Source organism: Mirounga leonina, unplaced genomic scaffold (genome assembly GCF_011800145.1).
Source record: "Mirounga leonina isolate KUSES-001 unplaced genomic scaffold, KU_Mleo_1.0 Mir_92, whole genome shotgun sequence".
Classification (NCBI taxonomy): domain Eukaryota; kingdom Metazoa; phylum Chordata; class Mammalia; order Carnivora; family Phocidae; genus Mirounga; species Mirounga leonina.
This window is the reverse complement of record NW_023270852.1, coordinates 2,692,416-2,711,111: the sequence shown is the minus strand read 5'-3', so window position 1 is coordinate 2,711,111 and position 18,696 is coordinate 2,692,416. Positions and strand designations below refer to the sequence as shown.

The 18,696-nt window shown below is 47.2% G+C and overlaps 1 protein-coding gene across 1 annotated transcript in view; it reads left to right on the top strand.

Moving 5' to 3' along the window:
- Positions 1-14,322: 14,322 nt before the first annotated feature.
- The window catches only part of INSC (INSC spindle orientation adaptor protein), a 122,655-nt gene continuing 118,281 nt past the window's right edge, over positions 14,323-18,696 (top strand). The window contains exon 1 of the mRNA XM_034995055.1: positions 14,323-14,375. The gene's annotated coding sequence lies outside the window, so the exon portion shown is untranslated. The remainder of the gene's footprint in view (positions 14,376-18,696) is intronic.

The following is an 18,696-nucleotide window of genomic DNA, read 5'->3' as shown; positions in this document are numbered from 1 at the left end:
ATTAAAAAATCATGTTTGTTTAAATATCTACATGTCCATTGGTCTACTTCAACTCAAGTCTTGTGTAGTTGTATATAAATTATATTTAATGTTAGATACAGGTGCATTTTAATATGATATAGGGTGAGGATGTCAACAATAAAAGTGTAGGGGCCTGGCAACCTCTTAAAATACCCTGTCTCCCCCAGTCCCTTCCTCTGAGTGCGAAACAGCCCCTTCTCCACCAGAGGGCGCACGAAGCAGGCACTTAAGTTTGCTTTGCCAGGACCCCCTCCACCCAGTCTGTCCCGCAGGTCTCTCAGATTCACCTCTCATTCTTCCCTCTCTGGGCCTTGGTTTTCTGGTCTGTAAATTTGGGATAATGACTCCTTCCTCAACATCCTATCAAAGGCACTCAGGATTCTGGGGTAGATGGTAGTCCTTAGGGAAAAGAGACTAGAAATTTCTCCTTCACTGGGGACCTGGTCTGAGATGCCCAGGGACTAGGAAAAGGGCAGCCATAGTGAGACTTGGTTTGGTTACCTTCAATTTCCCTCAAAGGACACAGGCTGGGGCAGAGATGGAGGAGTAGTGGGAGTAGGGGGCACCAAGGGCATGAATTAAGCACCATGCATTCTGACACAGGACTGGTCTTCTTCCTGAACCTCTCTTTTCTAAGATCTATTATTTCAAAATGCTGTCTGAACTCAGAGGAGGCATAAAGTTCTCCTGGCTGGAGTTGGGGGATTGGGTGAAGACAAAATTAGATTTTATGGAGAAGTTAATCTTGAACTCCATGTGGACGGGTTGGCAGGTTTTTTTTTAAATTAAAAATGTTTTTTAATTAAAAAAATTACTGAGAGGAGCCTAAGGAGACATGACTACTAAATGTAATGTGGTATCCTGGATGGGATCCTAGACTAGAAGATATTCGGTAAAATCTAAGGAAATTTGAGTAATATGGGCTTTAGTTAATAATAATGTATCCACAGTGGCTCATTAAGTGTAGCAAATGTGCCATACCAATGTAAGCTGTTAATAATAGGGGAAGCCAGCTACAGGATAATTAGGAAGTCTCTGTACTATCTTTAAAATTTTCTGGAAATTAAAACCATTTTAAAATTAAATGTTTATTTAAAAAATTCAATAACTTCTTTTTGTAATTATTAAATAAAAATAATATAGAAAATTTAGAAAATATAAGAAAGACAAAAAAAAGAGAAGAGGATGGACTGCGTTTGTTAGTTACCTTATATGGCAGAGAAATCTACCATTAAGTTTGGTGTATATTCTTTCTTTTATATTCTATGTACATACTTACTTCTTTGAAACCTGTCTTTTTCAATGTGTATCTTTCTATGCCATTCAATATTCTTGTATTGCATTATTTTGTATGTCTATTTCACATTCCATTAAAGAAATGTGCCAAAGTCTATTTAATCAATCCCTTGTATACATGTAAATTGTATATTTTTATTTTTAGATAGATTTTTGTTATTATATAAAATGCTGTAATAATCAGCTTTGGAGCTAAATTTTGCAAAATATTCCTATTTCCTTGGAATGTGCATAGACACAACCTGGGATCATCTTAATCCAATTTTAATCTAATGTGATACCATTATTATTTATCTTTTCTAGAAGTGGGATTGTAGAGTCAAAGAGTAAATGCATATCTAATTTTGCTAGATATAGGCAATATACCATTTTGCATTCCTGCCAGCCATGTGTGAGAGTTCTTGTGTTTCCTAGTCTCACCAGCTGGATATATTGTCAAATTCCTGGATGACCTGACACAGGGAGAGACAGAGTGACATAAAAAACAGACACAGAGGCTAAAATATAGGAGGAACAAATAGGAAGAGATGAGGACACACTTCCTAACAGTCAGAGCTGTCTAATGGTAACATGGGCTTCTCAGGAAGTGATAGGCTCCCTGTCACTGGAGGTGTTCAAGAAGAGGGTAGGTGGCCATTCAACAGAATTTGGTGGAGAAGATGTCAGCAACTTGGCCTCTGGACTAAGGACCTTCAATGCCTGGAGAAAAACACACAACCATATTCATCGATTGCCTCATTTAAAATCCATGAATCCATGAGCCTGAGCCTTAATTAGTTTTTTTTTTTTTTCTGCCAGGAAATCATGCCTTTAGTCCATTCACTCTCCCATATACTTCTAGATCATTATTTCACAACTTCTCCTCAAAATTCAACACCTCCTCCACCATCCTCATTCTCAGCTCCTGACCTTGCTTCCTATTTCATTGAGAAAATGACATCAATCAGAAGAAACCCTCCATAGACTCCACCAAAACTCCTATACACTGGTATGTGATTCCTGGTACTCTTCTCCCACTAGTTGCCATAGATGAATTTTCCATGCTCCTAACTTGAGTCATTTCTTCCATTTGTGCAATAGATCCTGTTCCCTTTCCACTACTCAAGGGCATTGCTCCAGTTATTCTCTATCTCTGCTCTTATCCTCTCCTACACCCCTCCTTCCCACCCTTGTTTACTCTGCTCCACTTCCCTAGTCTCTTGCTCTTGTTCAAACATTAGATTCATGCTTGCCTTAGAGTCTTTGCTTTGACTGTTTCCTTTTCTTGGAAAGCTCTTCTCCCAGATAACCATCTGAGTAACACATAACCCCCTCACCTCTATTTACATTGATTGGATTAAAAAAGAGTCAACTGTAGGTTCTTTATAAGAAGTATCTAAAATGTACAAATGTAGAAAGCACAAAAGTAAGAATGAACAATTTACCATGAAAAGAGTAACCAAAAAATGGTAGTGTAGCTATATTAATTTTGAATAAAATTGACTTTAAGTCAAAAAGCATCACAGAGATAATGAGGTCCTTATAATACAAAATTTAACATTTTCTGACAGGATGTAAGAATTCTAAATGTATATGCTCCTAATAACATAGCCTCAAAATATATAAAGTAGAAATCCACAATTATGGTGAGACATTTTGATACACCTCTCTTATTAATGATTTCCTAGTATGGGAATGCTTTATTTATGTTTTTTTTTTCTCCACTATTATACTGTGAGCATCCCAAGGTCAGAGACTGCCTTGATCACTTGTATCCCAAATGATGGGCATAGTGTCAGGCACAGGGCTGGTCTTCATTCATTGTTTGCTGGACTAAACTTCATCTGGCAATAGTGAGATCATTATGTTCTGAAATGGCACATTCTTTCTTTTGGAATGTTCTTTCTCTTAGGAGGGTCTTAGTCTTCTGGACTATAACCTATCCTCTCCCCTCTTTCCAGCTTTCCTAATGGGGCTTGGGCATGGATGTGTTCTGGAGAATTTCCCTCCAGGAAGAATGGGTGTGTCTGAGGTTAGACTCTTTATTTTTTTAATTAAATTTATTTTTAAAGTAATGTAACAGACACATACTTTCCATTTTACTTTAAATCCTAAGAAGAAATTTTATCACTTGAAATATGTAATTTGGGGGGGGGTGTAGAGTTGCATATTTAAAATATTTTCTTGTAGAAATAGACAGAATGACCTGGGTGTATAACCAAACCCAAGTTCGTCTGCCTGATGCACAACAAAGATAATCACTGAGGCATTAAGGATGCAGCAAAGAAAGGGTTTATTTGAGAAGCAGCCAAATGAGGAGATGGGAGTGCAAGCCTCAAATCTGCCTCTCCCAAGGAGAGTTAGGGAAATTTAAAGGCAAATGAAAAATTCTGGGTAAAAAGTTGCAGCTGAGCTTATTAGTCTGAAACTGTGATCGGTCCCATTAACCCTTTGGTTACTGGTTTCAATCTCCACTGTCCTTTGTTCATTCCTCATTCTTGAGGGAATTGGGACAATGACCATTCTAGTTACTTCCTGGTGAGATGGGGTGAAGACTGGAGTTTCTGCACGCCTTTAGAAATATTCTTAGTTCCACGTTGAAACCCAACATTCTGCCTTACCAAGATTTTTGTACTTTTCATTAGTTTTTCTACTATTTTTTTTACCTAGGGCCTTAGGGGACATTTGTTGTAACCAAGTAGAATGGGTGTGTTTGAGGCCAGACCTTTTAAGCCAAAGGTGGGTATTATTGCAGGGAACTTAAAGTAGATCGGTTGGGTTTTTTCCCCCCTACAAAGTCCTAGGCCGGGTATGGTTTCTATTGGAAGGTTTCTTTCTAGCTAATTATCCATTCATCCTCAATAATGTATCTGGAAGTTGGCATTAAGGCTTTTCAGTTATTCAGATTGTCAGAGTTTTCATTTACTGGTGAAATTTTTTCTGGAAGCTCTTGTGGTAGCCGTTGCTTGTGCTTGATAGCATAGCTAAAGTTCTTGCCTCTGTCTTTGGCAAGCTCTTAGAAAAAAGCTGTAAATCTGGGCCTGTCAAGACCATTATGGCAATTTAGTGGCTCCCTGGACAGTTTAGTGCTTCTATAGAGAGATTTAAATGAGAGGGAAGATGTGGGGATTGAGAGCGTTTGTAGATCGTGGTTATTTTCTGGGTTCTGGTTATTTTCCATTTGTCTTGTGCACCCTCCCCCACAGCTTCTCCATCTCTTTACCTGCTCTGTGTCCTGAGGAGCTGGTCCTCGGATCACACCACCAGGCCTCTCTGGTTGGATTCTGTCAATGGAGGCACTGGCTGGAGATCAGAAGAAGAGAGAGTTTAGGGAATTCCTTCCTCACTTGTTGTTGTGGTTTTGCGATGATCTCTTACATGGCTGTACAACCTCTTCCATGGTTCTATTGGAACACCAGCAAGCTATTTCCCCCCTGTTCCTCTAGGCTTAGAGGTGATAACAGCTTCCCCACTTGTCAGTACCTGGGTGCCTCAAAACAGTTGTTTTACTCTTAACCCTGACACAAATAGCCCTTCATTAAATTGTCTTCCAAATCCCATCTGAGTGGATTTTTTTTTCCCTTCTTGTACCTACCTGGGCTGTGAAAATAAACAGAATATTCATTCTGCCTGAATGATGACTTCTTTCCTTAGTTCATGGCCTCAGAGTCCTTGTCAGATACACCTGGGAGGACTCTTAGACCAGATCTCAGATGCTATAGACGTGGCAACCCAGTGAAAGAAAGACACTTACTTACAGTCACAGAGGTAAAAGATAAGCCTAGGATCCTTATCTCCTGTTCTGTGTTCTTCCCACCAACTGCTGGACCTTCTCTGGATGCTGTGTTCACCAAGGAGACATGGGGAGGATGTATAAGTTAGGACTTTTTAATGTGTAAGCAAAAGAAACAAAAACCCAAGCCAGCTTAGGAGAAATAAAAAAAAAAAAAAAAGATGTGGTATATATATACAATGGAATATTATGCAGCCATCAAAAAATGAAGTCTTGCCATTTGCAACAACGTGGATGGAACTAGATGGTATTATGCTAAGCGAAATAAGTCAACCAGAAAAAGACATGTATCATATGATCTCACTGATATGAGGAATTCTTAATCTCAGGAAACAAACTGAGGGCTGCTGGAGTGGTGGGGGGGTGGGAGGGATGGGGTGGTTGGGTGATAGACATTGGGGAGGGTATGTGCTATGGTGAGCGCTGTGAATTGTGTAAGACTGTTGAATCACAGACCTGTACCTCTGAAACAAATAATACATTATATGTTAAAAAAAAAGAAGAAGATAGTAGGAAGGGAAAAGTGAAGGGGGGGAAATTGGAGGGGAAGACGAACCATGAGAGACTATGGACTCTGAGAAACAAACTGAGGGTTCTAGAGTGGAGGGGGGTGGGGGGATGGTTTAGCCTGGTGATGGGTATTAAAGAGGGCACGTATTGAATGGAGCACTGGGTGTTATATGCAAACAATGAATCATGGAACACTACATCAAAAACTAATGATGTAATGTATGGTGATTAACATAACATAATAATAATAAAAAAAAAAAGTAAAAAAAAAAAATGTTGTCTCATGGAACTTCCAGGACAGGGAAGCTGTTAGGTCTCATAAACCAGGGGTGCAAATGCTCTTCTCAGGGAAAAATTTTGGAAACTCAAGTTCTCTTCCTTTTAGGAGCTGGGTGTTCTGTCTAGCTTCCTTTATCATTTCAGCATCTGGTTCCTGGATGATCTCTGCCACTTCTTTGCTCTGCTACATGGGGTTCTACCATGCTTGAACCATTCCACAGAAGTTTCTGGAATTTCTAGTATGTGCCAGGCACCGCACTAGAAGATAGGGCCTCTGTTCTCGTGGAGCAGAGGGTGAGAGAGGTAGTAATCAAACAAATAAATAAACAAGGAAATTTCAGAGAGTGATAAGTGGTATTAACAGGGGAGAATGACAGGGGAAGTTTCTTTTTGTTTGGGTGGTCAGGGAAGACCTCTCTCAGGAATATGGCATGATCTGAGACCCTAATGGAGAGAAGAATGTAGAGTTTTGTGAGCCAGTGTAAAGGGTCTAGAACTTTTATTCTAAGTGCAAAAATAAGCTGTTGATGGAGGAGGATGTGATCTCATTTACATTGTTAAAGGATGACTCTGACTGCTTTGTGGTTAATGGAGTCTAGATGGTTATGGATTCAATATGTAAGTAGAACAAATAGGATGTACTGACCAGCTGGATGTTGGAGGAGGGGGATGATGAGTTAAGAAGAATTAAAAGATGACTTTTATTTTGTTTTTGATTTGATTTATTTGCTTTTGATCAGCTGGGTAGAGGTGGTACCATTTAATGACTTGCCTCAATTCCAACTCACAACCAGTTCCAGAGCCTTCCACTCTCTGTGTGGGTAAAGTTCCTTCTCCCCTGACCACATCTACTGACAGACCCTGTTCTATCTGGGAATCTGGGCCATATTCTTCCAGGGCTGGGAGCAAAATTCTTCAGAGAAGCACCACGCAGGGCCCTACTTAGGGCATCCCCCAACCATAGTGAAGCAGGGTCCCAGCCATTTCCCCTTCTCCCCATAGATGGTAAGCTCCTTGCAGTCCCCATTTAGGACACCTCTCAGCTCTTATCTCCAGACTTAGAGCTATAGTTACTGAGTTCTGGCTTGTGTAATTGCTCTCTCTAGCTTCATTTCTTTCTTTCTTTTTTTTTTTGAAAGATTTTATTTATTTGATAGAAAGACACAGTAAGAGAGGGAACACAAGCGGGGGGGTGGGAGAAGAAGAAGCAGGCTTCCTGCTGAGCAGGGAGCCTGATGTGGGGCTCGATTCCAGGGCCCTGGGACCATGACCTGAGCCAAAGGCAGACGCCCAAAGACTGAGCCACCCAGGTGCCCCTAGCTTCATTTCAAATGTATGTTTTTCAACTCTAGCCTGGCCATGATTGGCATTTCTAATTTGCTACTTTCCCTGCTTCCCAGGGGAGCTGGGCTGTTTCTTCCTTGACTCCTCAAGGCCCTGTCCCTATTTTGGTCTCCCACTTTAGAAAAAGACCCTCCCGGCTCTCCTTTCCCATCCTATCTGAGCTAGCCCCTGGCCATCTGTCTCAGCAGCAGCAGGTATCCTTCCCCTGCCCTGGGTGAACCTCTGCACCTGTATTCTTGTGTTGTACCTTGTGAAACTTGTGGGGTCTAGAGTCAGTCAGACCTGGGTTTGAATCTTTGATCTTCCACTCCCTGGCTGTGTGATCTTGGGAGAGCTACTTAATCTTTCTTAGTCCCTGTTTTCTCACCTCTAAAGCGGGGATAGTAATAACTATGTCATTAGATCATGGTGAGACTTAAAGAAGGTAAACCATGATATACAGGAAGAAGTCAATGCCTGTTCGAACATATAGCAGTAGTTCTTTTTATTATTATTTTGTCCCTCTTCCCAAGGCCTCACTTTTTTTTTTGCATGGAGCCCAATGTGGAGCTTGAACTCACGACCCTGAGATCAACATCTGAGCTGAGATCAAGTCGTACACTCCACTACTGAGCCACCCAAGTGCCCCAAGACCTCACTTTTTAAATTACCCTCAAATGTCATCTTCTTCCTGAACCTGGGAGCACAAGAAGCAGAGAAAATAGTGGACTCACACTGGAGAGGCTAAAGTGGCTTCTAGAGCCAGGTCCTGGGCAGGCCTCTTTCTAGAAGGATTCCTGAAGCTGTCCCCAGGCCAGCCAGAGCAAGCTTCTGAGAATCCAAACGGCCAGGCAATGTCCACTGAGTCACTCCCTCAATCAGACACCAAGACAGTGACAGGAAATTTCTCTGCTATATCTCTGATGAGATTGTCCTGCTGGTTTTGGAAGGATGTTGGCCCCTTAGACTTTGGAAAGAGGGCCTCTGTCTTTGCTCAAGATGCATGGTTATAGCTCTGATGGCCAAAATTCCCAGGAGCATGGGATTAAGGAGGCTGGCCAGGAAGGAGTGTGACTAGGCACACAGCTGGTGCTGGTCTTGGCATCCTGATGACCTTTCCTCCTGAGCCAAACAGACTTTGATTTATTGTCAGGGAGGGAGAAACTACAGCCCCTCCTACTAGAATGGCAGTCTTCGAAGTTTAGAGGACACTGGTGTCACCTGGAAGGTTTGTGAAGCCATAGCTTCTTGGACCCTAGTCCCAGAGTTTCTGATTCAGCAGTTCTGAGGGGAGACCTAAGAATTTGCATTTCCTATACAAGCCCAGGGTCACTGATGCTGTTGGTTGGGATCATCTTGGAAAAACCACTGCCTTGGGGAATTGCTTGTTTCCATGCTCATTCATTCTTTTGCAGCCCATCTGAGAGCTGGACATAGGGGCAAGACAAATGGGTGGGGGTCTTGGGTTTTTATTTCTGTTAACTTGCTCTGTGGCTGTATTTCTGAAGGTGGTTTTGGTTGGGAGTAATGGAAAATAGCTTTTTACTTTAAGGCAGGGAACTTGTGGGGAGGATGCTTGGGAATCTCTCTAAATTCAATGAAGAGCTGAACAAGTCAGGCTTAGGAAGGGCAGGGCAGCCCTGGGGCCCTCTGTGCCTGGAATTCATGTGCCTGTTGTCCAGGGCACTCTAGTCCAGTGTTCTGGCCATGAATAACCTCTAGTCCAGCCTATTCAAATTCCAGATGCTGTTAAGAGGTATTATAATTGATCCACGAAGGGCGGAACCTTCCTGCCTTCTCTCACTTAACCAGTAAGCCATCGCAGGTGTATGGTGGAAAGGCCACAGGAAAAGGTCTAGAAGACAGGTAGGGCTGCCCTAAGCCCCCACCACCCTGAACTGAGCAGCTGTGACCCCACAAGGGGCCTACCACAGTGGTGGTGACCAAGAGTCTTCCCTTCACGGGACCTCAGTTCCCCTATCTGTAAAATAATGGGTTTGGGTTAGAACCTCATTACTGGGTCAGTGTTTCTTTCTCAAAAATGGGCCTGCATCATAATTCCTTGGGGTGCTTGAAAATAGAGACCCACATGCTCCATGGTGTGCTAGTAAATGGTCCACAGCAGACTTTCTAAAACAAAGCAAAGCGAAGTATAACAAAACAAAACACCCCAATTTGTAATGTTAGCCCAATTTCTTTGGTGTAAACAAACATTCCCACCACAGCCAGTTTCAAGCTAGCAAAGTGAAGTCACTGAACAGGGAGTTGGGAAGAGAGGTAGGTGAACCGGGGGCTCCAGCTCATCACTGGCTGACAGAATCAGAACCTCTGAAGGAGCCCTGGGAATCTGCATCCCTCCCCCCTCGGGCGATTCTGGTGGATAATGCAATTTCAGAACCCCTGCACCCAGAGATCTCTGAGGACCTTTCTGGCCATTACACTGCCTCATTCTAATTATATTACAAATTCTCACACTGGCTCTGGAAGTTGGGGGAAGTTTTCCCTTTGAGAGCGTTGCAGAAGTCCCGGGGAGTTTGATGGGCCAAGTGAGTCAATGGTGTGCCCGCAGCAGCCTTTCTGGGATTCTGAGGCCAGGTTCACCTCTCACTGTTCTTCCGGAGTGCCCTGTCGTGCCATCACGCCTGGAGGCAGGGCACCATTGTGGCGTGCACGCCTCAGGGATGGAGACGGGGGCTGCAGGACATGAGAGGGGAGCTGTGGGTCCTGGGACCCTTGCCCAGCTCTCATCTCTCTGGGTGCCCTGGCCTTCCTGCTGCTGTCATCACAACATCATGATCTGGTATCTCCAGCCCCAGGACCGAGAGCCTGCCTGGTTGGCAGTTACTTCTGTGCAGGTCCCTCTTCCTGATAACCCTCTCTGAGCTGTTGGAGCACAGAGTGGGGGACGTCCTCTCTCACCTGGGAAGTGCCGAGGCAGAGGGACCATCGGGGAGCCCACAGGAGACATAGTAAGGGACAGCAGGGCCTGCACAGAAGCCGGGAAGATGGAGATTGGGGAGCGGAAAGTGCAAACGACTCCTGGGATGTGAATTCTTTCTTTAGGGACCTTGCAGAAGGATCCATTTGCACTCTGAAGTTAGGTTGCACATTTACTTTTGAGCTGGAGTGACCTCTGACTTTCTCTTATTCTATAAAGCAGGAGTTCTCATAGTGTGGCACCCAAATGGGTAGCATCTGAGAAGTTTTTAGAAATGCAAATTCGCCGACTAAAATGTCTCCACCTCTTAGAGCCCTTGCCTGACAATGTGATGTCAGGTTCATTTGTGGGGGTTTAGGTTCCTAAAAACTTTTCCAATCCAGATGCCCCATGGGACTGCCCTGCTGAGCTGTCCTCAGACCACAGTGTGGATGGGCTTGTGACAGCACATACAGGGGATTCTCGATGGGGAAGGGGGGGGTGAGAAACCACAAGAGGCAATGGAGATGAGCCTGATTATGACAGGCCTTCCTGGGTGTTCTCTGGTGGGGCTGCTTGGGAGGAGTCCCAGGGCCAGCATAGCCTCTGCTTGGGGATGTCCAGCTTAGCGTGGAAGCTTTAAGCAGTGGACAAGTTCTTGGATGCCAAATTCTTCTGTCCTTCTGCAGGCCTGTTCTCTTAACTCCCTGGGCTCTGGTCCTGCCCTGTCTCCTCCTCCATTCCCCCTGCCACCAAAGTCTTGCCATGTCTGTAATGTGGCTCCAGCTCCCTCGGGCAACGCATGCTCTGTTCTGCCTGAGGCTCTCGTGCTATACCCCACCTCTGGGGCCTGTCCTGGAGGTATCATCTGGTCCTGGAGGCTGGGAGCCCTCCCAGGTCAGCCTCTTCACAGTGCCCAGAGTCTCTAAGGTACTCCCTACGGATCCCTTCTGGAAAGTGCACCTGGGCCTTCTTCCACTGACCTTGTATCAGATGCTGGGCAAATCAGATTTGGAGCTGAGGATGGAGGGCTGACTACTGACCTGACTGGCTGACCTGTAAACCTGAAATCTTCCCTCCATTTAGGTTCCCTCCATTTGCCCTTCCTAAAGTGATTTGTGAAGTTGGTGGAGCCAGAACGGAAGAAGAGCATGGAGTCAGGCTATAGGGGACCTTTGCGTGAGGCAGCTCTGGACAATTCCTGAGGCTTCTTTTGGTAGAAGAAACTACAGTTGTTCCTCTGTGTGTGCGCACATGCGTGTGGACATGTATCTCCTTACCTGTGTGTCTCCATGCTCATCTATGAGGGTTCCTGTACATATCTGTGTGTAAAGTCTCCCTGCATCTCACAAACTGTGAGGCTACAGGCAGGTGATTTAAACCATTTGGCCTCCATTTTCCTTGTCTGTATAATGGGATAATAGTAACTTCCACGAAAAGTGACCGCGGTGGCAAAATGAAGGCATAAGCCCTTTCCACAGTTCTTAGGATTCATGGGTTAGGCTATTGTTACTAGATGCCTTCTACCAGTGACTTAGCCTCCCTGTGCCTCAGTTTCCTCATGTGTACATTGGGGATAATACCAGAACCCAGGGTTGTTGTGGGGATCAGGGAAGTTGCTATCTGCAAAGTACTTAGTACTGTGCCCTAAGTATTAGTGATTAGAGTGCCTATTATCTTTCTGTGTACGGTTGTATCTGGGTGAGAATCTCTAATTTGTGAATGTCTCTGGGCAAGTCTCTCTGCTCGTGTGTGTATACACATATGTGCATATGACGTATCTGTGTTTATATGGCCAGGAGGCCTCTTGTCTCTGGGTGGAGTTTGCTGTTGGCCCAAGCCTGGACTCCATAAGCCAGCCAGGCCGGCGCTAGGGATGGAATTTCCATTAAGAATTAAACAGGACAGCCCTGGGAAGCCAGGCAGACAGAGGGGAGGGGGTCAAGGGGGATGATGTTCCAGTGCTGAGCTCCCTTGGGCAGCCTCAATTCTGAACTGCCTTGGAGAAGGCCTCTGCCACCTTTGCCTTGAGTTGCAGGCCTTGCTGGAGCCATGGCCCAGAAGGATGGGCAAAGAGAGAGGAGTTGCCCGCAAGGGTCTCTGTAGGGAGATTTGGAGTTGCTGCAGCCAAGACTGGAGCCATGAGGTGGCTTCCTGGGAATGGAGAGGTGGCCAGCGAGGGTAGAGGCAGCTGGGGCCTATGGGGCCGACAGGAGGCCAGGAGGCTGGACTGTGCCGTACGTATCTGGGAAAGTGTGTGTGTGTGTGTGTGTGTGTGTTGGGGAATGCAGGGTGGGGGACATTCATACAAATGCCCTAAAGGAACTCTAACAAACCAAGTCTGTTCCTCTCTTGCTCTAAAACCCAGGCACAAAATTTGGTTCTGGAAATAAAAGATTTCTGAGGCTTTTGCCGGTATTTATCCTGTTTATGATCTAAGCCTCATTCCATTACTAGCATACTAAAAAATATCTTGGCTTTCCAGGTACTTTTACATTCCTGATCTCATCTCATACTTCCAACACCCTCTGAGCTAGGCAGAATTATTATGATTCCCTTTGTAAATATGGGAAAACTGAGTCGTGAGGAGGTTAAGTGACTTGTCTAAGGACACACAGCGAGAAAGCAGTAGAGGCAGGATGCAAAGTCAGGTCTCTTTGAGGAGAAAGCCCAGACTATTTTTGTTATACAACACATCTACCAGGAACAGACTCAGAGAAAAGATTCTGCAAAGCATGCCCATTTGAGGAAGGCTGTGGCCCCAGTGTTAATGCCTAGCCATGTGGGTGGCTGGGCCCCAAGTTCTGTTCCCAGGCTCTGAGACAGATGTGATTGAGATAGGAACTGAAGCTCCTCTCAAGGGACTGGGGAGTGGAATCAGGCTCTCCTGGATAGTTGGAAGCTGCCGGCAAAGCTGGCTCATCTGAATGACTTGGGCACCCAGAGCCTGGGGTTCCCAGAGAGCTGAGGCAGTTGAGTTAATGTCAGGAGCTGTGATGTGTCCAGGGTCAGGGTGCAATTTTCCTTGTTAGCCCGGGCCTGAAAAAGGGAACAAGGGTATTAGCATCAAGGAAGAGGAGGCTCAGATGGCACCCTGGAGCAGTCATTCTGTCATGGAGATGGAGCTGCCCTCTTTCCCTCTGAATGTGTAGTGTGAGCATATTGAGATAGTTTACACATGAGGGATTTAGGTTAGATGCCAAGGAGAACTTCCTGGCCAACTAGAGGGTGCAAACTTAGGAACGGGGCCCAAGGGAGGCTAGGGGCTGACTTACGCTGGTGATCCCCCAGAGAGGGTAGAGGCCCTTCAGGCCCCACTGGATTCCTGGAGGGGTGGAGGGACTTGGATGGAATGACCTTGCAGCTTCCTTCCAATTCAGGAATGCAACATTCCTGAGCTTTTGGGTAGGAATCAGCCTTCTTTTCTAGACTTAGCCATCTGACACAAAGCCATCCAGAGAGGAATTTTGATGTGTCCCAAGTTAAAAGGAGTCTCAACAAACACCCTCTGTCATTTTTGGCAGGTCGGTGTTCTGGAGGTCGGTGATCTTATATGGGTGACTTAGATTCCAAAGGGAAGCACCTGTGGTGAATGAACCCAGGCGCATTCCAGGCTTTTGGGGACTGCTCAGTTTGGCGGCTCCCTCCGCAAAGCCTGTGAACCGCACCCAAACCCCTCCTTGTTTTGTTTCATCTCCAAGGGAAGCGCTCGCCGCTCCTTCCCTGGCCCTCTCCAGATGTTGGCATGCGGGGCACACGTGGGCACCCCTGCCTCGTCGGCTCCGGGGTGCTTCCCAGCCCTGACTCCCGCCGGGCCCCGGGGTGAGCCAGGTCTCTAATTAAGCCTGACCGCGGCCCCATTCCAGCGCTCCCCACAGACCAGAGCGCGACGTCTCCACTGCCGGGGGCACGAAAATAGCTTCGTGGCCCGGCGGAGACTCCTGGCGGCGGTGGCTGACGCGGGACGGAGGCTTGGCAGGGGGCGCGCTGTCGTGGAAGGTCCTGCGGCCGCCGCCGGGGAGTGGGCGGGCTGGGGCCGCGCGGGGCGGGGGCGCGGGGCAGCGGGCGGCCCCTCGGCTGGCCCGGCCTCTGGAGCCCCAGCTGCGCCCCTGCCACCGCTGGCCGCCGCGCGCACCCGGCTCGCCGCCCCGCTCCCTCGCAGTGAGTAGACCCCCTGGGCCGGCTGATTCCGGGCCCTGGGCCCTGCCGGTCGGACGGCCTAGTGGGGGACCCAGCGTGCTTGCGACTCTTTGGACGGTAGGTGTAGGAGTGGCAGTGGGCCGTGGGAGGGAGTGCCTGGGCCGATGTGTTAGCTTGTGGAACTTTCTAGCATGTGTCCCAGGGGAGGAGTATGAGTGAGAGAGCATGTCCGTGTGTGGGGGAACGTACTGGTAGGTGGGCCTGGAGTGTGCCCGCAGGTGGCAGGTGTGTCTCCTTCCTGGAAGTACATTCGTGTGTGGGGTAGGAAGGCTGCAGGTGGGCTGAGAGAATGCACACGGAGGGGACGGATGGATGTGTGTGCATGAGCCCATGAAGACAGAGTAAGGATAAAGAGTGTTATCTGAACTCCGACTTTCTAGGGTGACTGGCTCGTCCCCACCTGGGGTATCTTCTCTGTGGGTCATTCGGTGGCTTTGGTTTTTCACGGCTGTAAGCAGGGTGGGAGCTCAGAGTCCTTGGCCAACACTGGAGTAGATGGGGCTCTGAGGGAACCCAGCTGGCTGGCCAGGGTGAGGAGACAGCTTGGGGGACCCACTGTCATGGCAGAAGAGGCAGGAGGACAGTGAGAACGGGTGGGCAGACCACACAGTCACGCGCACTCACAAACGCTGATAGGGCGCTCACACCCACACCCTCACAGCTGCCCCTGAGTACACACATTCCTACCCACACATGCACTTCCAGTCAGGACATCCAGGCAGACACTCACATACTTTCAACACTTTTCAAAGAGCTGGCTTTGGCTTTGTTCCTCTCCCTTCCCCCAGTGGTTATCTCTTTTCTTGACAGAATCTTGTTCTCCCTGATCTCCTTCCCCTGGGGACCACTGAGGACACACTAAACAGTGCTTGGAGGAGTAGGTGACCCAAAATATCAGGTTGTTGTTGTTATTGTTGTTATGGCTTCTAGACCTCTTCCATCCAGGTCATTCTCCTCTGGACAGGCTTCAGTGGGGATGTCCAGACGTGCATCCTTCAGATGACATGGACTTTATCTTACTTAGTGTTTATGGTTTAGTCCAAGGAGTGCCTGAGCTCTCACTCTACCAAGTCTCCTTATATGCAGGGGATAGATGATCTTCAGCTATTTCCTGAGTGGGGTGCAGGGATCTATTCTCCCCTGCCCTGGTCCTCAGCCTGACCCCTGGGGATGGTTCAGTAAGGGCGGGCTGAGGTCAGCCTGGCAGCCTTCTTGCAGAGTGAAGGAAGTCTGCATACCTTCCCCAGCCTTCTCCTTTGTAGGGGACCCAGCCACCATAGGGCTCAAGACAAGACTGGAAAACTGGAGGACTCATGGTGACTCAGTCCTGGTCTATTTCCATTTTTCCCCCTCTTAATCAAATACATATACCTGCCAGTCAGAACTTCAGAGCAACGATGCAGAATCATAGAGCATCAGGACAACTCCACTAAGTTCACATAGTTCCAGTTTAAAGAGGAGAAGTCAGACATCAGAATAATAGTAATAATGACATGTGTAATAATGGTAATAGAAACATATTGATGGAATCTTTAGTATATGCTTTATTTCATTTACTTTTCACAACAACTTTCTTTCTTAGGTTAATAGTCTCATTTTTTTTTCCTGACAAGGAAACAGGCTGAGGGTGCTCAAGGGATTTCTATAGGTCTCTGTGACTCCTGAGCTCATGACCGAACCTGGGGGTTTCTCTTCCTACTCTAGCTGCCAGGAAGCTCTTAGTCTATCCTATTGCTCCAGCGTAGTAATTGTGTTCATTGGAACCCTGGCTTCACTTTTAATTTCTGCTTTAACAACTACATAGTATACACATCTTTAAATGTAAACTCCCACATCCTTTGTAGAAAGAGATCAGAATAAATAAATGAACAACCAGCAATTAAGCCTTTTATTTGCCTGTGAGGATGGGAAGTGCGTTGCCTGGATTTGGGGGGACATCTCCAATTTCAGATATTTCACATGGTTTCCAAACCATGTCTTAATTTTGGCTTCTGTATCTTTGGACTCGGATTCATGACTATGTCCTGGGGCTATTCTTTCTAGTGGCTCTGGGAGATAATGACCATCTCTGTGCTGGCTCAGACAATGGGGATTGTTAAGAATGAATTGGGCCATTGATAAATGCCCCTTGCTCTGAGGACTTCAGCTGCCAGTTCCTCCCTGTCTCAAAAGCGTGAGTGTCTGGATGCCTGAAGGAGTTTGACCCCTGCCCTAAGCCTGGCCCTGGCCCCATGGCCACCCCTTCTTCATGTGACCCTGTCTAGGCCCAGGGCTCTGCTGGGAGGTCTGTGTCTCTTGGACTTGAGCTCTGCCTCCCCCAGCGTGGACCACATGGTCTCTGATCAGCATGGCTCTTCTTGACCCAGAGCTCGGGATGAGGAGTCTGGACTCTGGAATGTGGAGGGACATACACCGAAGCTTTTCTGCCCTGCACCTGTGAGGTCATAGACAAATGCTCACTTTTTTCTCCTTCCCAGTGAGGGGGTTTCAAGTTTACCAAGTGGTTAGGGCGTGATTTGTCACCTCTTACCTATAAGAGATGTCAGTCACCAGGGGCCTCTGAATGCAGGGCAGGGCTCTGGTTGCATTGAAAGTTGGTGGGACTTCTAACTAGTTGACTCCAAGACTGATTATTTTACCCTGCCCAAGGCTATTAATGTTTGGCAGGGGGAGCTTTGGGGGGCAGTGTTTAGCACTAAAGAATGATTAGAAGGACTCTAATGGTGGGCTTTCAGGCACTGTATTGGGATTCTGCTTCACCGCCCCCGCCCGCCCCCCCCCCCAACCGCCTTCACACACATTGATGGCTGTTAACCTCCCAAAAGCATTTGGTTGCAACGTGGAAAGGAGGAGTCATTGGCCTGAGGTCCTGGGAAATACCTGGTACTGGGTGATGTGCTGGGAGGTTGTTATAGGTGAGGGGTAAATAATGTCATCTCAAAAAAGTAAGACAGATTTGATTGTATCTCTGCTGAGGATTTGAGGTGTTCCCAGGACTTTTAGCTCAACCAAATGAGAACAGGTTTAAAATCCAGCAAAATTGTGTCGGGCCCAGCAGTCAGAGTGGCTGGGGGGGAAGGCTTACTCACGGTTACTCCCATTTATTTAGTACCTGCTAAAGGCCAGCCCCTTGTTATGTTCTTTGCATCTTTTGTTTCATGAAACCTCTGGAACAACGCTGTGAGACAGGCACTCCTGTTTTAAAGATAAGGCAACTGAAGCACAATGAGTTTAAGTGAGAGCTGGCCAGGATTCCATCCCAGGTCTGTCTGCCGTCAGAGTCTGTAGTGAATGTGTGCGGATCACTCCCCTGGTTCTAAAGCTTTGAAAACAGGAAAATCCACCCCTTTGGGACAACTGGGGAAGGGCTAAGGGCTTGACGTTTCTGGCCCCAGGACTTGAACATCAGCATCCTCAGCCTTACCAGTCTCAAAACGGAGACTGCCACTCTGTGGGAAGCAGGGGTGGGGTGGGGAGGTCTCTTGGATTTGGCAGGGATCAACCCCACTCTCTTGGGGTGGGCAGCTTTGGGCTTCTGTGGTTTCACTTCTCCCCTGGATCAATCTCTGTCCTGGGAGTGGAGCCTCTACCCAGACTCGGTGATCCAGAGAGCTCCTCCCTCCCCCGGTTCCAGGGTCCCCTCGGTGCCAAGCTCTGGGGGAGTCCAGGATCCACTAAGAATGTCTCTGGGCAGACCAGACCCTATTCAGCATGATGCAGTGTCTGTAGGCATCAGCAGTTTGGCCGGGTAATTGTGTGTAGTGTTCACTTTCTGCTGGAGAAATGGAGGTTTTGTCTTACAACCCAAATATCCTGGGCTTGGCAACCGTGTAAAATACAGCCTGTGGTCTGGGAGTGTGGGCTGCACTGCGGGCCTGTGTGTGGTGCTGGTTTAAAGGACATGGTTGAGGGCGCCTGGGTGGCTCAGTTGGTTGAGCGACTGCCTTCGGCTCAGGTCATGATCCTGGAGTCCCGGGATCGAGTCCCGCATCGGGCTCCCTGCTCGGCAGGGGGTCTGCTTCTCCCTCTGACCCTCTTCGCTCTCGTGCTCTCTGTCTCTCATTCTCTCTCTCTCAAATAAATAAATAAAATCTTTAAAAAAAAAATAAAGGACATGGTTGAGAGACAGAATGATGGACTCAGGTTGTCTCACTGATCCTGATGAAGGGGCAGAGGAGGGCTGTACATTCCAGCCATGTGCAGAGAAAAGAGTGTGGGCTTTGTAGTCAGACAGATCTGATTTGGAGCCTCAGTTTCCTGGTCTGTAAAATGGGGTTCCCAGAAAATGTACTCAAGTGTAGTATCTGACATAGAATAGGGGAACCACGAATGGCATATCCTTCCTTTTTGTCCCACTCCCCTTCTGGGGAAGAACACC